Source organism: Anomaloglossus baeobatrachus, chromosome 3 (genome assembly GCF_048569485.1).
Source record: "Anomaloglossus baeobatrachus isolate aAnoBae1 chromosome 3, aAnoBae1.hap1, whole genome shotgun sequence".
In the NCBI taxonomy this organism is placed as follows: domain Eukaryota; kingdom Metazoa; phylum Chordata; class Amphibia; order Anura; family Aromobatidae; genus Anomaloglossus; species Anomaloglossus baeobatrachus.
The window spans coordinates 109,983,186-110,005,115 of NC_134355.1; the positions used below are offsets into that span (position 1 = coordinate 109,983,186).

At 53.5% G+C, this 21,930-nt stretch overlaps 1 protein-coding gene across 1 annotated transcript in view; it reads left to right on the forward strand.

The window, feature by feature from the left end:
- The window catches only part of PNPT1 (polyribonucleotide nucleotidyltransferase 1), a 233,576-nt gene that overhangs the window by 88,706 nt on the left and 122,940 nt on the right, over window positions 1–21,930 (forward strand). The window lies entirely within an intron of this gene.

A 21,930-nucleotide genomic window follows, 5' to 3' on the forward strand; every position in this document is an offset into this window, starting at 1 on the left:
TATTTTCTCATGCCTTCTTGTCAGAGCTAAGCCCCGTCCCCTCCGACACTCGATAAGAAAGCGCGCGTAACCCTCCTCACACAGGATCTGCAGAGCATTGCTCCCTCTTGTTGTGATCAGAGCCTGTGGGCGTCTCTCAGAGCTGGCTTCCTCCTTCCCAGAACTGGGACGCAGGAGGAGGGGGGGAGAGGTCATCAGGGTTCTGGGTGAGTTATAGCCTCACTTGCACATTATCTGTGCAGAGCATTGCTCCCCCATTACAATCAGAGTTTGTGGCTCATCAGCCAGAGGCTGCAGTCACATGTTTTATTCTTTGCACAACTACAGCAACAACTATAAGGCGCTGAGCTACTAGGGGATGATAGCGCCTCTTCCTTCTGTGAGTCCGGTGCCCCTATAGCTTACCCCCCCGCCAGCACCGCAGCAACCGCTGCCAGCCCAGAGCCTACGGCTCCCAGTCCCACAGAATGGGCACAGTTCCCAGAACCTGGTGCTGGCTATGCAACATCGTCCTCACACCCCTCGGGGCCCCTGGACAGAACGCAGCCTGATGACACCTCTATAGAGGGTCTTTCTGATAAGAATCAGCCCTCTGCTTCACTGTTTGCAGACCAGAAACAGGGCATGACCCCCATGGTTCTCCCTCTGGGGTACACAGATGGGGTTCTCCCACATGCTCCGCAGTCACTGAGGAGCCGGAGGAATGGGAATGATGTTTGTACCGGGATGATTCCTTGGTTTCAACCTCCCCGAGCGATCAAGTTGCGATGGACTCCCCTTATAGCAGCAATCAATCAAAACTCTGCATGTGAAAGATCTCCCATCCACTACTACTGACCCTGCGGTCTCCTTTAAAAGGGTGAAGAAACCTCAGAAAAAAAAAAAAATTTTGACGCCGTTTCGGTATCCGTAAACTCATGGAGTCCCGGTACCCCTTTGGCTTAGCGGTCTCTAAGGGCTGGGCTGATCCGGCCTCGATGGACCCTCACCCGGCTTCCGCCTGCCTGAAGGACCACTCCTGTCTTTTACTTGATGGATCCTCCTTCAAGGACCCGACAGACAGACAAGTGGAGCAGCTCGATCGCTCTGCCTCGAGGCCGCGGGTCCCTCTCCCCTTCCGTGTGGGTCGCACAGGCACCAGGACTACCAGTTTACCTCAGACCCTCACAGATGTAACAGTTCACATTGCTGCGGCGGCAGAGTACCTCATGCAGGCCTCCCTCGGCGCTGCTACCTGCGCAGTTATTGCCGCCTCAAATACCATAGCCATCCGTAAGGCCCTCTGGTTCCGATAATGGAGAGCGGACTCTGTCTCTAAGAAGCCTCTTACAGTACTCCTTTCCAGACCGATGGTTTGCCGATCGTCTGGACAGGCTTTTTTTTTTTGTCTGACGCCACGGGAGGAAAAGAGTACCTCCCTCCCCCAACTCTAGCCCAGGATGTTTTTTACTAGACACGCAGGGCCCGAGCTTCTCAGCCCTCCCCGAGTCCACCTCGTCCTGGCAGTCTAGACAAAGACAGAGGAGTCTCGTCGTCCTCCATCTGGGCCGCCGCCTCAGACCACAAATGGGTGTGATACCTTGTGTCTTCCGGTTACCACATTGAATTCTGGACCCGATCCCCTAGTCAGTCTTTTCTCTCAAACCCCCCCAAAGGCTCCAAAACACCACGAGGCCTTCTCAGCGATCCACTCCCTCCAAACGGCAGGGGTGATGGTACCTGTTCCGGACGGCGAGAGGTTCAAGGCCTTCTATTCTAACCTCTAATGGTCCCCAAAAAAGGACGGGTCAGTTCGTCTCATCCTGGACCTCTAACACCTGAGCAAACGTGCACGTAAGGAGATTCAGAATGGACTTCCTAGGGTCCATTATTACCTTTTATGGTCGAAGGAGAATTCCTTGCCTCCCGAGCTATCGGGGACGCGTACCTGCACATACCCATTGCTCCAGCTCACCAAAAGTTCCTCCGCTTCGCGGTTCAGGACTTCTTGTTTTCATTTGTGGTCCTACCCTTGGCTCTGCCACAGCACCAAGGGTCTTAACTAAGGTCATGGCGGCCGCCATGAGTGCCCTTCACGCCAGGAGAGTGGCTGTTCTGCCTTGCTTGGATGGCCTCCTCATCAAGGGCTCAACCAGCGTGCAGATCTCTGTGGGCACCCTATCCCGCTGAGGGCAGCTTCTGACTCCAGTCAAATCATCCCCAGTCCCGTCAAAATCCGTCACCTCCCTGGGCATGTCCCTGGTACACTCTTCGGGACTTGATATTTTCCCCTCAAGACAAGGCGACCGCTCTACAACAAGCGGTACGCTGCCCTCTACATACTCCTCTCGCTCCATACGATTCAGTATGAGAGTGCTAGGTAGGATAGCGGCGGCTATAGAGGCAGTGATGCTCGCTTAGCCACACCACCGCCCACTGCAGCTTGCGCTTCTAGCTGCCTGGGACAAGAGCCCCTTTTCCTTGGACGAACTTTTCACCTGACACCTTCAGTCAGGTATGCGCTTTGCTGGTGGCTTCAGTCCTCTTCCATATCGAGGAGTTTTTCTTCCCCAAGTGGACTGGCTACTCCTGACCACGGACACTAACCTCTTAGTCTGGGGAGCAGCGTACTGGCTCCACACTGCTTCGGGACGTTGGACACCCCAGGAGTCTCCCCTTCCCAGAAATCATCCTGAAAATCAGCGCCATCTTCTCGCGCTCAGGTCATTCCCCACTTCTGCTAGTAGGTCGTTTGATTCGGGTCCAATTGGACAATGCAACAGCTGTGGCCTATGTCAATCGGCAGGGAGGTACCAGCAGCAAGACAGCTTATCTCGAGGTCCTCAGGCTCTTCACCTGGGCCTAATCGACGGGGGTCCGGGCTTTTTCAGTGTTACACATACCGGGAGTAGAGAACTGGGTGGCGGACCTTCTAAGTCGCCAAGGCCTGGCCGTTGGAGAGTGGTTTCTCCACCCAGAAGTGTTCCCACACATCTGCACTCACTGGAGTACACCAGACGTGGATCTAATGGCCTCAAGGTTGAACGCACAGGAAACCGCGTTCTTAGCTAGGCCACGTGATCCACAGTCCATTGGCGCGGATGCTCTAGTCTCCTGAAGTCGTTTTCGTCTACCTTACATGTTTTTCGCCTCTGCCCCTGCTGCCGCGAGTAATCAGGAAGATCAAGGCAGAAGGAGTCCCGGTGATACTATTAGCACCGGACTAGCCCAGGTGCGCCTGGTATGCTGAATTAGTACAATTGCTCATGGCGCCTCGTAAGCATCCCAGACCTGCTGACCCAAGGGCCCATTTCCCATCAGAACTCCAGAGCCCTGAAGCTGACGGCCTGGCCATTGAGACCTGGACTTTGAAAAGAGCGAGATTCTCTCCTGCGGTCATCTCCACCATGTACAGTGCCCAAGAGCCGGCCTTCATCCCGTATTTACCACCGTACGTGGAAAACTTTCCTTTCCCAGTGCAGGGAATCTAATATCCAACCTATGCCTCTCAATATTCTATCAATACCGCCTAGCTTGCAATCCGCAAGTCAAGACTTTCCTCAAGGGTGTTTCCCATCTAGTTTCCCTGTATAACCGGTCGCTGGACCCATGGGACCTCAATCTCGTTTTGGACGGTATCCAGAGGTCCCCTTTTGAACCTCTTAAAGGGAACCTGTCATCAGAAATTTAGCTATAAAGCTAAAAGTTTCCCCCTCTGCAGCTCCTGGGCTGCATTCTAGGAAGCTTCCTATAGTTTTTGTGGCCCCTTTTATTCCAAAATAAATACTTTACAAACTTGTACCTTTTTCGTATGCAAATTTCTTAAATCTTCCATGGGGGCGGGCTGCCTGATGTACGTTGCTGTCCTCCTGCCGATTTACGCCGCCCCCGAACACTGAATTTCAAACCTCAGGACGCCGCCCCTGGGCGCCCGTGGTCCCGCGCATGCGCTGTGCTACTGTAGCGGTGCCGTGCACTGTGTGCACGTGTGACCGCTAGTGACGCTTTGCGCGGGCACGAGGTTATGGGCGGCGCTGTGAGTGTCATCAGCAAGTGCCGCCCATAACCTCGTGACCGCACTTTCGCCTATTCCTCCAGCGTTCTGCGCAAACGCTCGCTGGCCAGATGACCGGACGTCACCTCAAATAGATGGGAGGAGCGGACGGAGCAGTCGGTGCCCGCGCAAAAGTGTCACCAGCGGTCACACGTGCACGCAGTGCACGGCACCGCTACAGTAGCACAGCGCATGCGCGGGACCAGGGGCGGCGTCCTGAGGTTTGAAATTCAGCGTTCGGGGGCGGCGTAAATCGGCAGGAGGACAGCAACGTACATCAGGCAGCCCGCCCCCATGGAAGATTTAAGAAATTTGCATACGAAAAGGTACAAGTTTGTAAAGTATTTATTTTGGAATAAAAGGGGCCACAAAAACTGTAGGAAGCTTCCTAGAATGCAGCCCAGGAGCTGCAGAGGGGGGAACTTTTAGGTTTATAGCTAAATTTCTGATGACCAGGTTCACTTTAAGATATCTTCTCTTGCTCTTCTCTCCTGGCAGGTAACATTCTTAGTAGTGATTACGTCCATCAGACAAGTTTCGGAACTGGCAGCACTCTCTTGCCGCGAACCCTTTCTGATCTTTCATCAGGACAAGGTGGTTCTATGCCCCCTTCCGGATTTTCTTCTGAAGGTTACTTCCCTGTTTCATATGAACGAGGACATAGTTCTGCCTTCCTTTTGTCCACACCCAGTCTATAGGGTGGAAAGGGTTCTATATTCACTAGACCTTGTGAGGGCTCTCAGATATTACGTACCCAGGATAGCCCCTTTAGGAACATAGACTCCTTGTTCGTCATTCTTGAAAGGCCTAAGAAAGGAGAGGCAGCTTCATTGGCAACGCTGGCTCGCTGGATTCGCGCTGCGATCCAGGAGGTCTACTGCTTGCAACTCAAGCCAATTCCTAGTGGGCTGCGGACTCATTCCACGCGAGCAGTTGGCGCCTCTTGGGCCGTTGGGCATCAGGCTTCAGTGGAACAGAGGTGTAATGCTGCGACCTGGTCTTGCCTACATACTGTTTCAAAGTATTACTGAGTCCATACCCAGGCTTCGGCTGAAGCGAACCTAGGTAGGAAAATTCTGCAAACGATAGTGGAGTACCTATCTCGGTAGGCGCTCCTGGCTATCTGGGACTGGTTCCTAGTCCTTGGGTTGCTTTGTTTATTGTTTACCCACCCATGGACTTCTTTAGGACGTCCCATGGTCCTGTGTCCCCCAATGAGGCGTCAGAGAAAACGGATTTTTGTGTTCTCGCCGTAAAATCGTTTTCTCTTAGCCATCATTGGGGGACACAGCACCCTCACTTTTGCCCTGTTGGGCCTTAGCTTTTTTTCTGTCTCAGTACTTTTTTGTTATGAGTATTCACTCACGTTTATTTGTTACTTCTTCTCCTACTGCTTGTGTACTAAAACTGAAGTAGCCTGGCTGGGCCAGGGGGTGTATACTGCAGGGGAGGAGCTAACATCTTTGCATCTACTTAGTGTCCTCCTATGGATAAGCAGCATAACACCCATGGTCCTGTGTCCCCCAATGATGGCTAAGAGAAAACGATTTTACGGTGAGTACACAAAAATCCGTTTTTTATGTTCTATCTAAATATTTTAATTATTGTATCAAAAATGATTAAATGTCTGATGTTCACATTGTACTACAATAAAATTTTCACTTAAAGGGGTTGTCCGACATAAACTCAAAAATTTTTGTTAAGCTAATCTGTCCTGTATTGTCATATAAAACACTCCTACATTGTTATTTTTTGATTATGAACTTTAGTTCCTCTTGAATTATGACTTTATTCTCAGCAGCTCTTTGTTTACATTCAACTCTAGCAAACATGACCACTTCCTGTGCCAAACCTCCCAGTCACAGCTGGGACCGCCCGGCCTCAGTATCCAGCCCCTCCCCAGTGTCCAGCCTCGCCCCCTGCACACACATTCCCTGTCAGTATTCTGCCCAGCACTGACCTGTTATCACAACAGCATTGCAAATAACAACCCCACATCGGGCTCTGCACCGCACACACACACATATGGCTCTGCACCGCACACACATATGGCTCTGCACCGCACACACATATGGCTCTGCACCGCACACACATATGGCTCTGCACCGCATACACATATGGCTCTGCACCGCACACACATATGGCTCTGCACCGCACACACATATGGCTCTGCACCGCACACACATATGGCTCTGCACCGCGCACACATATGGCTCTGCACCGCGCACACATGGTTCTGCACCCCGCACACACATATGGCTCTGCACCCCGCACACACATATGGCTCTGCACCCCGCACACACATATGGCTCTGCACCCCGCACACACATATGGCTCTACACCCCGCACACACACATGGCTCTGCACCCCGCACACACATATGGCTCTGCACCCCGCACACACATATGGCTCTGCACCCCGCACACACATATGGCTCTGCACCGTGCACACACATATGGCTCTGCACCGTGCACACACATATGGCTCTGCACCGTGCACACACATATGGCTCTGCACCGCGCACACACATATGGCTCTGCACCGCGCACACACATATGGCTCTGCACCGCGCGCACACATATGGCTCTGCACCGCGCGCACACATATGGCTCTGCACCGCGCACACACATATGGCTCTGCACCGCGCACACACATATGGCTCTGCACCGCGCACACACATATGGCTCTGCACCGCGCACACACATATGGCTCTGCACCGCGCACACACATATGGCTCTGCACCGCGCACACACATATGGCTCTGCACCGCGCACACACATATGGCTCTGCACCGCGCACACACATATGGCTCTGCACCGCGCACACACATATGGCTCTGCACCGCGCACACACATATGGCTCTGCACCGCGCACACACATATGGCTCTGCACCGCGCACACACATATGGCTCTGCACCGCGCACACACATATGGCTCTGCACCGCGCACACACATATGGCTCTGCACCGCGCACACACATATGGCTCTGCACCGCGCACACACATATGGCTCTGCACCGCGCACACACATATGGCTCTGCACCGCGCACACACATATGGCTCTGCACCGCGCACACACATATGGCTCTGCACCGCGCACACACATATGGCTCTGCACCGCGCACACACATATGGCTCTGCACCGCGCACACACACATGGCTCTGCACCGCGCACACACATGGCTCTGCACCGCGCACACACATGGCTCTGCACCGCGCACACACACATGGCTCTGCACCGCGCACACACACATGGCTCTGCACCGCGCACACACACATGGCTCTGCACCGCGCACACACATGGCTCTGCACCGCGCACACACACATGGCTCTGCACCGCGCACACACACATGGCTCTGCACCGCGCACACACACATGGCTCTGCACCGCGCACACACACATGGCTCTGCACCGCGCACACACATATGGCTCTGCACCGCGCACACACATGGCTCTGCACCGCACACACACACATGGCTCTGCACCGCACACACACACACGGCTCTGCATCACACACACGGCTCTGCATCGCACACACACATGGCTCTGCACCACACACACACACACATATGGCTCTGCACCGCACACACACACATGGCTCTGCACCGCGCACACACACATGGCTCTGCACCGCGCACACACACATGGCTCTGCACCGCGCACACACATATGGCTCTGCACCGCGCACACACATATGGCTCTGCACCGCGCACACACATATGGCTCTGCACCGCGCACACACATATGGCTCTGCACCGCGCACACACATATGGCTCTGCACCGCGCACACACATATGGCTCTGCACCGCGCACACACATATGGCTCTGCACCGCGCACACACATATGGCTCTGCACCGCGCACACACATATGGCTCTGCACCGCGCACACACATATGGCTCTGCACCGCGCACACACATATGGCTCTGCACCGCGCACACACATATGGCTCTGCACCGCGCACACACATATGGCTCTGCACCGCGCACACACACACACATATGGCTCTGCACCGTGCACACACACTTACACACATGGCTCTGCACCGTGCACACACACACACATGGCTCTGCACCGTGCACACACACACACACATGGCTCTGCACCGCGCACACACACACACATATGGCTCTGCACCGCGCACACACATATGGCTCTGCACCGCGCACACACATATGGCTCTGCACCGCGCACACACATATGGCTCTGCACCGTGCACACACACACACATATGGCTCTGCACCGTGCACACACACTTACACACATGGCTCTGCACCGTGCACACACACACACGGCTCTGCACCGTGCACACACACACACACATGGCTCTGCACCGTGCACACACACACACACATGGCTCTGCACCGTGCACACACACACACATGGCTCTGCACCGCGCACGTACACATATGGCTCTGCATAGCACGCACACATGGCTCTGCACCACACACACACATATGGCTCTGCACCGCGCACACACACATGGCTCTGCACCGTGCACACACACATGGCTCTGCACCGCGCACACACACATGGCTCTGCACCGCGCACACACACATGGCTCTGCACCGCGCACACACACATGGCTCTGCACCGCGCACACACATATGGCTCTGCACCGCGCACACACATATGGCTCTGCACCGCGCACACACATATGGCTCTGCACCGCGCACACACATATGGCTCTGCACGCACACACACATATGGCTCTGCACCGCACACACACACATGGCTCTGCACCGCACACACACACGGCTCTGCACCGCACACACACACGGCTCTGCACCACACACACGGCTCTGCATCACACACACGGCTCTGCATCGCACACACATCGGACTCTGCACCGCACACACACATGGCTCTGCACCACACACACACACACATATGGCTCTGCACCGCGCGCACACACACACATATGGCTCTGCACCGCGCGCACACACACACACATGGCTCTGCACCGTGCACACACACACACACACATGGCTCTGCACCGCGCACACACACACATATGGCTCTGCACCGTGCACACACACACACATATGGCTCTGCACCGTGCACACACACACACATATGGCTCTGCACCGTGCACACACACTTACACACATGGCTCTGCACCGTGCACACACACACATGGCTCTGCACCGTGCACACACACACACACATGGCTCTGCACCGTGCACACACACACACACATGGCTCTGCACCGTGCACACACACACACATGGCTCTGCACCGCGCACGTACACATATGGCTCTGCATAGCACGCACACACGGTGCTCTGCACCGAACCCCCCCCCCCCACTCCCTAGGGAACACATGTAGGGAGTACATACTCACCCGTCCTCTGTCCCCGCCGCTCCTGCACGTTCGCGCGCTGTCTGTGCTCTGGACATATCAGCACAGTAGTGACGTCACCGCTGTGCTGAAGAGAGCACAGACAGCGGGGCAGTGATGAGAAGCAGCGCTCCCTCTCATCAGCGCTTTCAAATATATCGGCGTCTGTGATCTGTGATGCCGGTACATTTGAATGTGCGATCCTGAGCAGGGGGTCCGGTGCTGGAGCTGACACCACGGCAGCCGCAGGCAGGCCCCTCCCCCAGGTGACGGACCCCACAGCAGTGCAGGGGGAGGTTATGGGCAGAGTACAGGGTGCGGGGGAATGTGTGGGAGGGTGCAGGGAAGGGGGCGGGGACTCCACGCACTGTACCCGCCCAGCAGGGCGACAACATGCTGTTCCAGATTTGCATGTCAACATGGCCCAGCCCATGTTGACATGAAATGACCGGAAGCAGCAATATCGCGGCAGGAGCGGTCACATGACTACTCTGAGCCGGGGGGAGAGGGGCTGACAGTGGAGCAGGTAAGTGCTCACTATCTACTTACCTGCCCCAATGTAGCCCAATAGGGAAATAATAAAAAAAGTCAAAATAAGCCGGATAACCCCTTTAAATATAAGCAATATAATAAATGTTATTATGTAGTATGTTTTTGTTGAAAACTGTTTTTTGCCACTTATATAGTGTTATATATAACACTATGTAATACGCTATATAAGTGGCAAAAAAACAGTTTTCAACAAAAACATACTAAATAACCTTTGTGCAGTCCATGAATTTGTTGTAAGAAATAGAATTGCTTCCATCAGATCCTCCTTCATAGATGACCTCAAATCTGACCTAATAATTTTAAGGCTAGAGAACTTCTCTACAGTAACTTGGGTTGGAGGCAAAGCCGTAACCACATGGACAACATCTCTAACAATTTCCGGATATAGAGGAATTGCTTCATGCACAGTCAGTTTTGCTGAACGGTTGAATTTTTCTATTTCTTTGAGAGCAAGTGAAAAATTTTACTGAAATCTGGTCAATCTGCTGCTATAGGAGACGGAGTGAAATCTTTTTCCTTGCGGCAACACTTTGCTGCTCCATGTCATCCAAATACTTGTCAAAGTTAAACTCCTCATCTGATAAGGATGAAGATATGGCAGCAGTAGCACTGTCAGGACCCAAGTCCTCTTGCGCCTGGCAGTCCTGTAGCCGCTCATGCTAACTGCTACCTCACTCAAAGCTTCTTTTCCTTTAGTAAGCTGTTGATCATCAAGCAGTATACAATGACTTGGGTCCACATAAACAGCTGCCAGAAGAATTTTATTTTCCAATAGCTGTGTCTCTCTCCGTTTCATTGAAGCAGAAATGCCATCTGCGTTTAAACCTCCTCTTTGGGATAGGCAAAATTTCAAGTTCTTCCACTCCCTTATGAAAATGCCAGGAGTTAAATCCTCAGCTTGTAATTTTTGAGTCACGGTAAATGGGTGATTAAGCAATTCTTTCAATTCAGCCACCTGTGTCCATTGGCCTTCATTTAATGTTACTTGAGGGTTCACCATATCTATAAGGGCTGCTTCTCACTTGCGAGTTTCTCGCAGTAGAGCAATGCGAGAAAAACTCGCATTGGAATCGGACACGTTAGTTGTTAGTCAATGATTCAACTCGCATTTGCGATTTTTTTTTTTTTTTTTTTTTTTTCAGTCCGACTCCAAACCGTACTGAGAAAAAAATCGAATCGCAGCATGCTGCTTTTTTGCGAGTTTCTACTGTGAGTCTCTCCAATGCAAGTCTATGGGAGCGTGTAAAAAATCGGATGTCACGGGACGGCACTCACACCATCCTAGTGACATGCGATTTTCTAAATACTGCGTTTCCCCGAAAGTAAGACAGTGTCTTACATTCTTTTTACCCCCAAAAGTTCCACTATGTCTTACTTTCGGGATATGTCTTATATTGGAAAAAAAACCCACAGCAATCGCAGCAAGTCTCCATGCAATGTACCGTATGGGGACTTGCCGCGATTGCTGCACATGAGGGCACTGAGGCTGCGTGTTTTTGTATGTTGTCCGTGGTCCTGATGGACCACGGACAACATTACTGCAACATTTCTCGATGGTCGAGCGTTCGTCTGAGCGCCCGACCGCCAGCATGTGACAGCTCTCAGCTGGGCGCTCGTCCGCCGGCATGTCAGGGCGCTCAACTGGGCGCTCGGCCGCCGTCATGTCAGGGCACTCAGCTGGGCACTCGGCCACCAGCGTGTCAGGGCGCTCGGCTGGGCGCCCGACCGCCGGCATGTCTGGGCGCTCAGCTGGGCGCTCGGCCGCCGGCATGTCTGGGCGCTCAGCTGGGCGCTCGGCCGCCGGCATGTCTGGGCGCTCAGCTGGGCACTCGGCCACCAGCGTGTCAGGGCGCTCGGCTGGGCGCCCGACCGCCGGCATGTCAGGGCGCTCAGCTGAGCGCTCGGCCGCCGGCATGTCAGGGCGCTCAGCTGGGCGCTCGGCCGCCGGCATGTCGGGGCGCTCAGCTGAGCGCTCGGCCGCCGGCGTGTCAGGGTGCTCAGCTGAGCGCTCGGCCGCCGGCGTGTCAGGGCGCTCAGCTGAGCGCTCGGCCGCCGGCGTGTCAGGGAGCTCAGCTGAGCGCTCGGCCGCCGGCGTGTCAGGGCGCTCAGCTGGGCACTCGGCCGGTACTGTAAAGAAGAACTGGGCGCTGGCCGCCGGCATGTCAGGGCGCTCAGCTGAGCGCTCGGCCGCCGGCGTGTCAGGGAGCTCAGCTGAGCGCTCGGCCGCCGGCATGTCAGGGCGCTCAGCTGAGCGCTCGGCCGCCGGCATGTCAGGGCGCTCGGCTAGGTGCCCGACCGCCGGCATGTCAGGGCTCTCAGCTGGGCGCTCGGCCGCCGGCATGTCAGGGCGCTCAGCTGAGCGCTTGGCCGCCGGCATGTCAGGGCGCTCGGCTAGGCGCCCGACCGCCGGCATGTGACGGCTCTCAGCTGGGCGCTCGGCCGCCGGCATGTCAGGGCGCTCAGCTGAGCGTTCGGCCGCCGGCGTGTCAGGGCGCTCAGCTGGGCGCTCGGCCGGTACTGTAAAGAAGAAGAAAAAAAATAAATATATAACGCTTTCCGTTTACTATGTCTTACTTTCGGGGTACGTTTTACATTAGCCCACCCCCCCCCCCCCAAAATCCCCACTACGTCTTACTATCGGGGGTGTCTTACTATCGGGGAAACACGGTACATTTCTCGCATGTTTCCTAAAACACTGGAAACGAGTGATGTCTCACAATGTCTGTCAATCACTATTCTGTCAGTCGGTCTCTTCCTCTCGGTCTCTATTCTCTCTGTCGGTCCGTCACTATCTCTGTCCCTCTCTCACAGTCTGTCGGTCATTTTCCCCTCCTCTCTCATACTCCCCGTTCCCCGATCCCCGGTGCGGCGCTGCACGGCATTCACATTGCTGCGGCGGCTTTTACTATATTGAAAAAGCCGGCCGCTCATTAAACAATCTCGTATTCCCTGCTGTCCCCACCCACAGGCGCCTATGATTGGTTGCAGTGAGACACGCCCCCACGCTGAGTGACAGGTGTCTCACTGCACCCAGTCACCGCAGCCGGTGGGCAGGTCTATACTGTGCAGTGAAATAAATAATTAAAAAAAAGGCGTGCGGTCCCCCCAATTTTAATACCAGCCAGAAAAAGCCATACGGCTGAAGGCTGGTATTCTCAGGATGGGGATCTCCACGTTATGGGGAGCCCCCCAGCCTAACAATATCAGTCAGCAGCCGCTCAGAATTGCTGCATACATTAGATGCCACAGTTCTGGGACTGTACCCGGCTCTTCCTGATTTGCCCTGGTGCGTTGGCAAATCGGGGTAATAAGGAGTTAATGGCAGCCCATAGCTGCCACTAAATCCTAGATTAATCATGTCAGGCGTCTCCACGAGATATCTTCCATGATTAATCTGTAAGTTACAGTAAATAAACACACACACACACACACACACACACACCTGAAAAAATCATTTATTAGAAATAAAAAACACTAACAAATTCCCTGGTTCACCAATTTAATAAGCCCCAAAAAGCCCTCCATGTCCGGCGTAATCCAGGATGGTCCAGCATCGCTTCCAGCTCTGCTGCATGAAGGTGAACGGAGCTGCAGAAGACACCGCCGCTCTTGTCAGCTCCACGCAGCTAATGAAGGGAATAGCGCGATCAGCTGAGCTGTCACTGAGATTACCTGCGGCCACCGGGTAACCTCAGTGACAGCTCAGCTGATCGCGCGGCTGTCTTCAGTTGCCACGTGGAGGTGACAGGAGCGGCGGTGTCTTCTGCAGCTCCGGTCACCTTCATGCAGCAGAGCTGGAAGCGACGCTGGACCATCCTGGATTACGCCGGACATGGAGGGCTTTTTGGAGCTTATTAAATTGGTGAACCAGGGAATTTGTTAGTGTTTTTTATTTCTAATGATTTTTTCAGGTGTGTGTGTGTTTATTAACTGTAACTTACAGATTAATCATGGAAGGTATCTTGGGGAGACGCCTGCCATGATTAATCTAGGATTTAGTGGCAGCTATGGGCTGCCATTAACTCCTTATTACCCCGATTGCCAACATACCAGGGCAAATCGGGAAGAGCCGGGTACAGTCCCAGAACTGTCGCATCTAATGTATGCGGCAATTCTGGGCGTCTGCTGGCTGATATTGTTAGGCTGGGGGGCTCCCCATAACGTGGAGCTCCCCATCCCGAGAATAACAGCCTTCAGCCGTATGGCTTTATCTGGCTGGTATTAAAATTGGGGGGACCGCACGCCGTTTTTTTTAATTATTTAATTATTTCACTGCACAGTATAGACACGCCCACCGGCTGCTGTGATTGGGTGCAGTGAGACACCTGTCACTCAGCGTGGGGGCGTGTCTCACTGCAACCAATCATAGGCGCCTGTGGGCGGGGAAAGCAGGGAATACGAGATTGTTTAATGAGCGGCCGGCTTTTTCAAAATAGTAAAAGCCACCGCAGCAGTGTGAATGCCGCGCCGGGGATCTGGGAACAGTGAGTATTAGAGAGGGCTGCTAACTTCAGTCACTCAGGGGATTAGCGGTCACCGGTGAGCCTTTCACAGGTGACCGCTAATCAGGACGCGGCACAGACAGAGCCGCAGCATGACAATGAAGTCGGGGGAAGTTCACCCGAGTTCATTCTGATCGTGCGGCTCTGTCTGTGTCTGCTGTCATCTGCCATTCAGCTCTGCTACATGGCTGTCTGTGTCTGCTGTCAGCGGCCATGTAGCAGAGCTGAAGGGCAGATGACATAGTAAAAAATACGCATTACACACGCATTACACACGCTAGTAAAATCATTCAGAAAAAGCATCGCACTTGCGTTGCACTCGGAACTAACGTGAACTAAAATCAGCCGAGTTTTTCTTCGGCGCTCCATTGGGAGACCCAGACGATTGGGTGTATAGCACTGCCTCCGGAGGCCACACAAAGCAATTACACTAAAAAGTGTAAGGCCCCTCCCCTTCTGGCTATACACCCCCAGTGGGATCACTGGCTCACCAGTTTTCTGCTTTGTGCGAAGGAGGTCAGACATCCACGCATAGCTCCACTGTTTGTAGTCAGCAGTAGCTGCTGGCTATATCGGATGGAAGAAAAGAGGGCCCATATAGGGCCCCCAGCATGCTCCCTTCTCACCCGCGGTGGTGCTTGTAAGGTTGAGGTACCTATTGCTGGTACGGAGGCTGGAGCCCACATGCTGTTTTCCTTCCACATCCCCTGGAGGGTTCTGTGGAAGTGGGATCTTGCCGGCCCCCAAGCCCTGAGGCCGGGCTCCATCCACAGACCCAGAGAACCTGCTGGATTTGGAGCATGAGTACAGTCAGGGACAAGGCCCTGCATCATTCAGGTACTCGGTGTCCCCGGCAGGCACGGACACTCTCAAGGCTTGCTGAGCGTTATAGTGCGCCGGGGACATTAGCGCTGGGGTTAGGTCACTGCAGCTTTGCTGAGTGACGTTACATGTTGGGAACTACTGCGCCGACCGCTCCTGGAGCGGCGGCGCAGCTGCGACTTGTGGTGCGCCGGGGACTTTGCGCCGACCGCGCTTTTACGGCGGCGGCGCTTCTAACTTTAGCCCCCGGCTTCTGCGGCCTAGCGCCGCTTCGTTCCCGCCCCCACCCTGTCAATCAGGGTAGGGGAGAGACGCTGCTCAATTGGCAGCGCCGAGGGCTGGAGCTTTATTTACATGCTCCAGCCCTCTCACTAGGCACAGTGGGAAGCAGGCTTCCCGCTCTTCGTCTGTATACGCCCAGGGCCCGCCCCCCTCTCCACAAGGACGCCGGCAGCCATTACACATGCAGTCTGGCTGGGGAAAGGCAGCAGGCTCTGGGAGACCCAGACTAAAGGGATTTCGGCGACCACACACCCGCTCCTAAGCGGGCGGTAAGCTGCACTTTAGTGCTGGCCCCACTAGTGCCTCAGTGTTATATTAGTGTACTTTTTTCTTGGTACCATATATATATATATAGTTGCACTGTAAGGTCGCTTCTTGGCTGGACACCCTGTACTGCTCTGAGGAGGCAGCAACATGTCATCCGCAAAACGCAAGGGTGCCAAGGCACGGGCTGTATACACTGCTTGTACAGCGTGTGGGGCTGATCTACCGGCAGGCTCCAATGACTCACATTGTGTGCAATGTTCAGTCCCAGTGGCACTTCGTCAGCCAGAGCCTATGGTGGTAGTGGCCCAGGCAGAGACGCCTGTGAACCCTGCCCCAGTGACGGGGACAGACTTTGCAGTTTTTGCTGATAAAATGTCTGTGACTATGACAAAAATCCTGGAGACCTTGCAGTCCAGGCCAGTTACTCAGACCATGGACACTGCTGTGTCTATGCTCTCCGGTGCCCCTCAGTTGGAACTAATCCGTACTTCAAGGGGGTCTCAAGCATCACAGGCTGAAGTCTCTGACTCAGATGACAGTCCCAGGCAGCCTAAGCGAGCTCGCTGGGAAAGACCCTCGACGTCATCACACTGCTCAGGGTCTCAGCGAGAAGAGTCTCTCTGTGATGAGACTGAGGACGGTGATCAGGATTCTAATCCTGAGGCCCCTCTCAATCTGGATGCCCCTGATGGTGACGCCATGGTTAATGACCTTATATCGGCAATTAATAGACTGTTGGATATTTCTCCCCCAGCTCCTTCAGCAGAGGAGGCAGCTGCACAGCAGGAGAAGTTCCATTTCCTGTATCCCAAGCGTAAATTAAGTGCTTTTTTGGACCACTCTGACTTCAGAGAATCGATCCAGAAACACGACGCTCATCCAGACAAGCGTTTCTCTAAACGTTCTAAGGATACCCGTTATCCTTTTCCCTCTGAGGTGGCCAAACGCTGGACCCAGTGTCCAAAGGTGGATCCCCCAATTTCCAAGCTTGCGGCTAGATCCATAGTCGCAGTAGAGGATGGCGCTTCACTTAAAGATGCCAACGACAGACAGATGGACCTTTGGTTGAAATCTGTCTATGAAGCTATCGGCGCGTCGTTTGCTCCAGCATTCGCGGCCGTGTGGGCACTCCAAGCTATTTCAGCTGGTTTAGCACAGGTGGATGCTATCATACATCCAGCAGTACCGCAGGTGGCGTCCCTAACTTCGCAAATGTCTGCGTTTGCGACCTATGCTATCAATGCTGTCCTAGAATCTACGAGCCGTACCGCTATGGCGTCCGCCAATTCTGTAGTTTTGCGCAGAGCCTTGTGGTTAAAGGACTGGAAAGCAGATGCTGGTTCCAAAAAATGCTTAACCAGCTTGCCATTATCTAGAGACAGACTGTTTGGTGAGCCATTGGCTGAAATCATAAAACAGTCCAAGGGTAAGGACTCTTCCTTACCACAGCCCAGAGCAAGTAAACCTCAACAGAAAAAGTGGCAGTCGAGGTTTCGGTCCTTTCGAGGCTCGGGCAAGGCCCAATTCTCCTCGTCCAAAAGGACTCAGAAAGAACAAGGGAGCTCAGATTCCTGGCGGGCTCACTCACGCCCCAGGAAAGCAAATGGAGGAACCGCTTCCAAAGCGGCTACCTCATGACTTTCGGCCTCTTCCCTCCGCATCCTCGGTCGGTGGCAGGCTCTCCCGCTTTTGCGACATTTGGCTGTCACAGGTCAAAGACCGGTGGGTAACAGACATTTTGTCTCGCGGGTACAGAATCGAGTTCAGTTCTCGGCCTCCACTTCGGTTCTTCAGAACCTCCCCACACCCCAACCGAGCAGATGCCCTGCTGCAGGCGGTGGACTCTCTAAGAGCAGAAGGAGTCGTGATCCCTGTCCCCCCTCAGGAACGGGGGCGAGGATTTTACTCCAATCTCTTTGTGGTTCCAAAAAAGGACGGCTCCTTCCGTCCTGTTCTGGACCTAAAACTGCTCAACAAGCATGTGAACGCCAGGCGGTTCCGGATGGAATCCCTCCGCTCAGTCATTGCCTCAATGTCTCAAGGAGATTTCCTAGCATCAATAGACATCAAAGATGCTTATCTCCACGTGCCGATTGCTACAGAGCACCAACGCTTTCTACGCTTCGTGATAGGAGACGACCATCTTCAGTTCGTAGCTCTGCCATTTGGTCTGGCGACAGCCCCTCGGGTGTTCACCAAGATCATGGCGGCAGTGGTAGCAGTCTTGCACTCTCACGGACACTCTGTGATCCCTTACTTGGACGATCTACTGGTCAAGGCACCCTCTCAAGAGGCATGCCAACTCAGCCTGAATGTTGCACTGGAGACTCTCCAGGCGTTCGGGTGGATCATCAACTTCCCAAAGTCAAATCTGTCACCGACCCAATCACTAACGTATCTTGGCATGGAGTTTCATACTCTCTCAGCGATAGTGAAGCTTCCGCTGGACAAGCAGCGGTCTCTACAGACTGGGGTGCAGGCTCTCCTTCAAAGTCAGTCGCACTCCTTAAGACGCCTCATGCACTTCCTCGGGAAGATGGTGGCGGCAATAGAGGCGGTTCCGTTTGCGCAGTTTCATCTGCGTCCACTTCAATGGGACATTCTCCGCCAATGGGACGGGAAGTCAACATCCCTGGACAGGAAAGTCTCCCTTTCCCAGACGGCCAAGGACTCTCTGCAGTGGTGGCTCCTTTCCACCTCATTATCACAGGGAAGATCCTTCCTACCACCGTCCTGGGCGGTGGTCACGACAGACGCGAGTCTGTCAGGGTGGGGAGCAGTGTTTCTCCACCACAGGGCTCAGGGTACGTGGACTCAGCAGGAGTCCACCCTTCAGATCAATGTTCTGGAAATCAGAGCAGTGTATCTTGCCCTACTAGCCTTCCAACAGTGGCTGGAAGGGAAGCAGATCCGAATTCAATCGGACAACTCCACAGCGGTGGCATACATCAATCACCAAGGGGGGACACGCAGTCGGCAAGCCTTCCAGGAAGTCCGGCGGATTATGATGTGGGTGGAAGCCACGGCCTCCACCATATCCGCGGTTCACATCCCCGGCGTAGAAAACTGGGAAGCAGACTTCCTCAGTCGCCAGGGCATGGACGCAGGGGAATGGTCCCTTCACCCGGACGTGTTTCAGGAAATCTGTCGCCGATGGGGAAGGCCGGACGTCGACCTAATGGCGTCCCGGCACAACAACAAGGTCCCAACCTTCATGGCACGGTCTCGCGATCAAAGAGCTCTAGCAGCAGACGCCCTAGTGCAAGATTGGTCGCAGTTCCGGCTCCCTTATGTGTTTCCACCTCTGGCACTCTTGCCCAGAGTGATACGCAAGATCAGATCCGACTGCAGCCGCGTCATACTCGTCGCTCCAGACTGGCCGAGGAGGGCGTGGTATCCGGATCTGTGGCATCTCACGGTCGGCCATCCGTGGGCACTACCAGACCGACCAGACTTACTGTCCCAAGGGCCTTTTTTCCATCGGAATTCTGCGGCCCTGAACCTGACTGTGTGGCCATTGAGTCCTGGATCCTAGCGTCTTCAGGCTTATCCCAAGGGGTCGTTGCCACCATGAGACAGGCTAGGAAGCCCACGTCTGCTAAGATCTACCACAGAACGTGGAGGATATTCTTATCCTGGTGCTCTGCTCAGGGAGTGTTTCCCTGGCCATTTGCATTGCCTACCTTTCTTTCTTTCCTGCAATCTGGGTTAGAAAAAGGTTTGTCGCTCGGCTCCCTTAAAGGACAAGTCTCGGCGCTATCCGTCTTTTTTCAGAAGCGTCTAGCACGACTTTCTAAGGTGCGCACGTTCCTACAGGGGGTTTGCCATATCGTTCCCCCGTACAAACGGCCGTTAGATCCATGGGATCTGAACAGGGTACTAGTTGCCCTCCAGAAGCCGCCCTTCGAGCCTCTGAGGGAGGTTTCACTTTCTAGACTATCACAGAAAGTGGCTTTTCTGGTAGCGATCACATCTCTTCGGAGAGTGTCTGAGCTAGCAGCGCTGTCTTCCAAGGCTCCCTTCCTGGTCTTCCACCAGGACAAGGTAGTGCTGCGCCCCATTCAGGAGTTTCTCCCGAAGGTGGTATCCTCTTTTCATCTTAATCAGGATATCTCTTTGCCTTCGTTTTGTCCTCATGCAGTTCATCGGTATGAGAAGGATTTACATTTGTTAGATCTGGTGAGAGCACTCAGAATCTACATTTCCCGCACGGCGCCCCTGCGCCGTTCGGATGCACTCTTTGTCCTTGTCGCTGGTAAGCGCAAAGGGTCGCAGGCTTCTAAGGCCACCCTGGCTCGATGGATCAAAGAACCAATTCTTGAAGCCTACCGTTCTGCTGGGCTTACGGTTCCATCAGGGCTGAAGGCCCATTCTACCAGAGCCGTGGGTGCGTCCTGGGCATTGCGACACCAGGCTACGGCTCAACAGGTGTGCCAGGCAGCTACCTGGTCGAGTCTGCACACTTTCACCAAACATTATCAGGTGCATACCTATGCTTCGGCGGACGCCAGCCTAGGTAGAAGAGTCCTGCAGGCGGCAGTTGCCTCCCCGTAGGGGAGGGCTGTCTTCGCAGCTCTAACATGAGGTATTTCTTTACCCACCCAGGGACAGCTTTTGGACGTCCCAATCGTCTGGGTCTCCCAATGGAGCGCCGAAGAAGAAGGGAATTTTGTTACTTACCGTAAATTCCTTTTCTTCTAGCTCCTATTGGGAGACCCAGCACCCGCCCTGTTGTCCTTCGGGACTTTTGGTTGTTTTTCGGGTACACATGTTGTTCATGTTGAACGATTTTCAGTTCTCCGACGTTACTTCGGAGTGAATTTGTTTAAACCAGTTATTGGCTTTCCTCCTTCTTGCTTTTGCACTAAAACTGGTGAGCCAGTGATCCCACTGGGGGTGTATAGCCAGAAGGGGAGGGGCCTTACACTTTTTAGTGTAATTGCTTTGTGTGGCCTCCGGAGGCAGTGCTATACACCCAATCGTCTGGGTCTCCCAATAGGAGCTAGAAGAAAAGGAATTTACGGTAAGTAACAAAATTCCCTTCTTTTCAGCCCAGTCGGACCGATTTTACTCGCATAGATGTGTTTCCAGCAGAAACGATTTTTAGTTCAAGCAATCGCTCAGTCATTAAATAAGTGCTGCCTCACAGAGTGGCTTGATCAACAATTGCCCCTTTCCCAGAACGTCTTTTCAAGATGGAATCAATTTTAGGGGTTCTGGCGGCAATAACCAACTTCCTCACTTTTCCAATTAGATTTCCAGCATGTCCGCCCAGTTTCACACATCCGGCTTTTCGCCGATTTGGAGGATGCGGCGCACGCCAGTACAGTACGATACAGTACAGTGGCAGCGCTGCAACTTCCGGGTCACATGCTCCGGTCACATGACAGCATGTGACCGGCGTTTGTTGCGCTGCCACTGTACTGTATACACTGTACTGGAGTGTGTCGCATCCGCCAAACTGGCGAAAAGCCGGATGTGTGAAACTGGGGTCCCTCTTGCAAAACTGTCTCTTATTGCCAGCTGCAGCGTGTGCACAACACAGCGCATGTGATGAATATGAAAGTGTTTTGAAGCAGCTTCAACAAGATCATCTAATCCTAAAGTATCATTTTGCTGTTCTTCTGTTGTAATATCTGTTTGTTCCTCAGTTACATGAGCAGCACTGTGGCTCCATCTCACACATACTGAATCCTAAATTTTCTTCTAGCTGTTGTTCATTACTCTCATTCATCAGTTTAATTGTACTTATGTTTGAAGCATTGTTCGTTAAAATAGCAAGAACCTGTTCTTTTTTGAGTTCCTAATCTTGCAGAACTTTTTCCCACTAAGGACTGGAGAAACTGGCTGGTGTGAGGAGCTTTACTATCTTTTACTGCCAGTGTCTTGCTAACAATTTCTTTCTTGTTACAAACATATCGAACATTGATGGCAAAATAATTCAGTGAAATGCAGTGACTCTGGGTTTCAAGATAGGACATTCAGACACATCGTTTTGTTTGGATCCTCACAAAGAATGAGCAGTCAGTTTGTGTCGCCTTTTTCTAATTTGCTTTTGCTATTGAAAGCATTATTTATGAGCTCAAAAACCTTTCGGGTGATGCAGTTATTTAAAAAGCTGATCTGCTTTTGC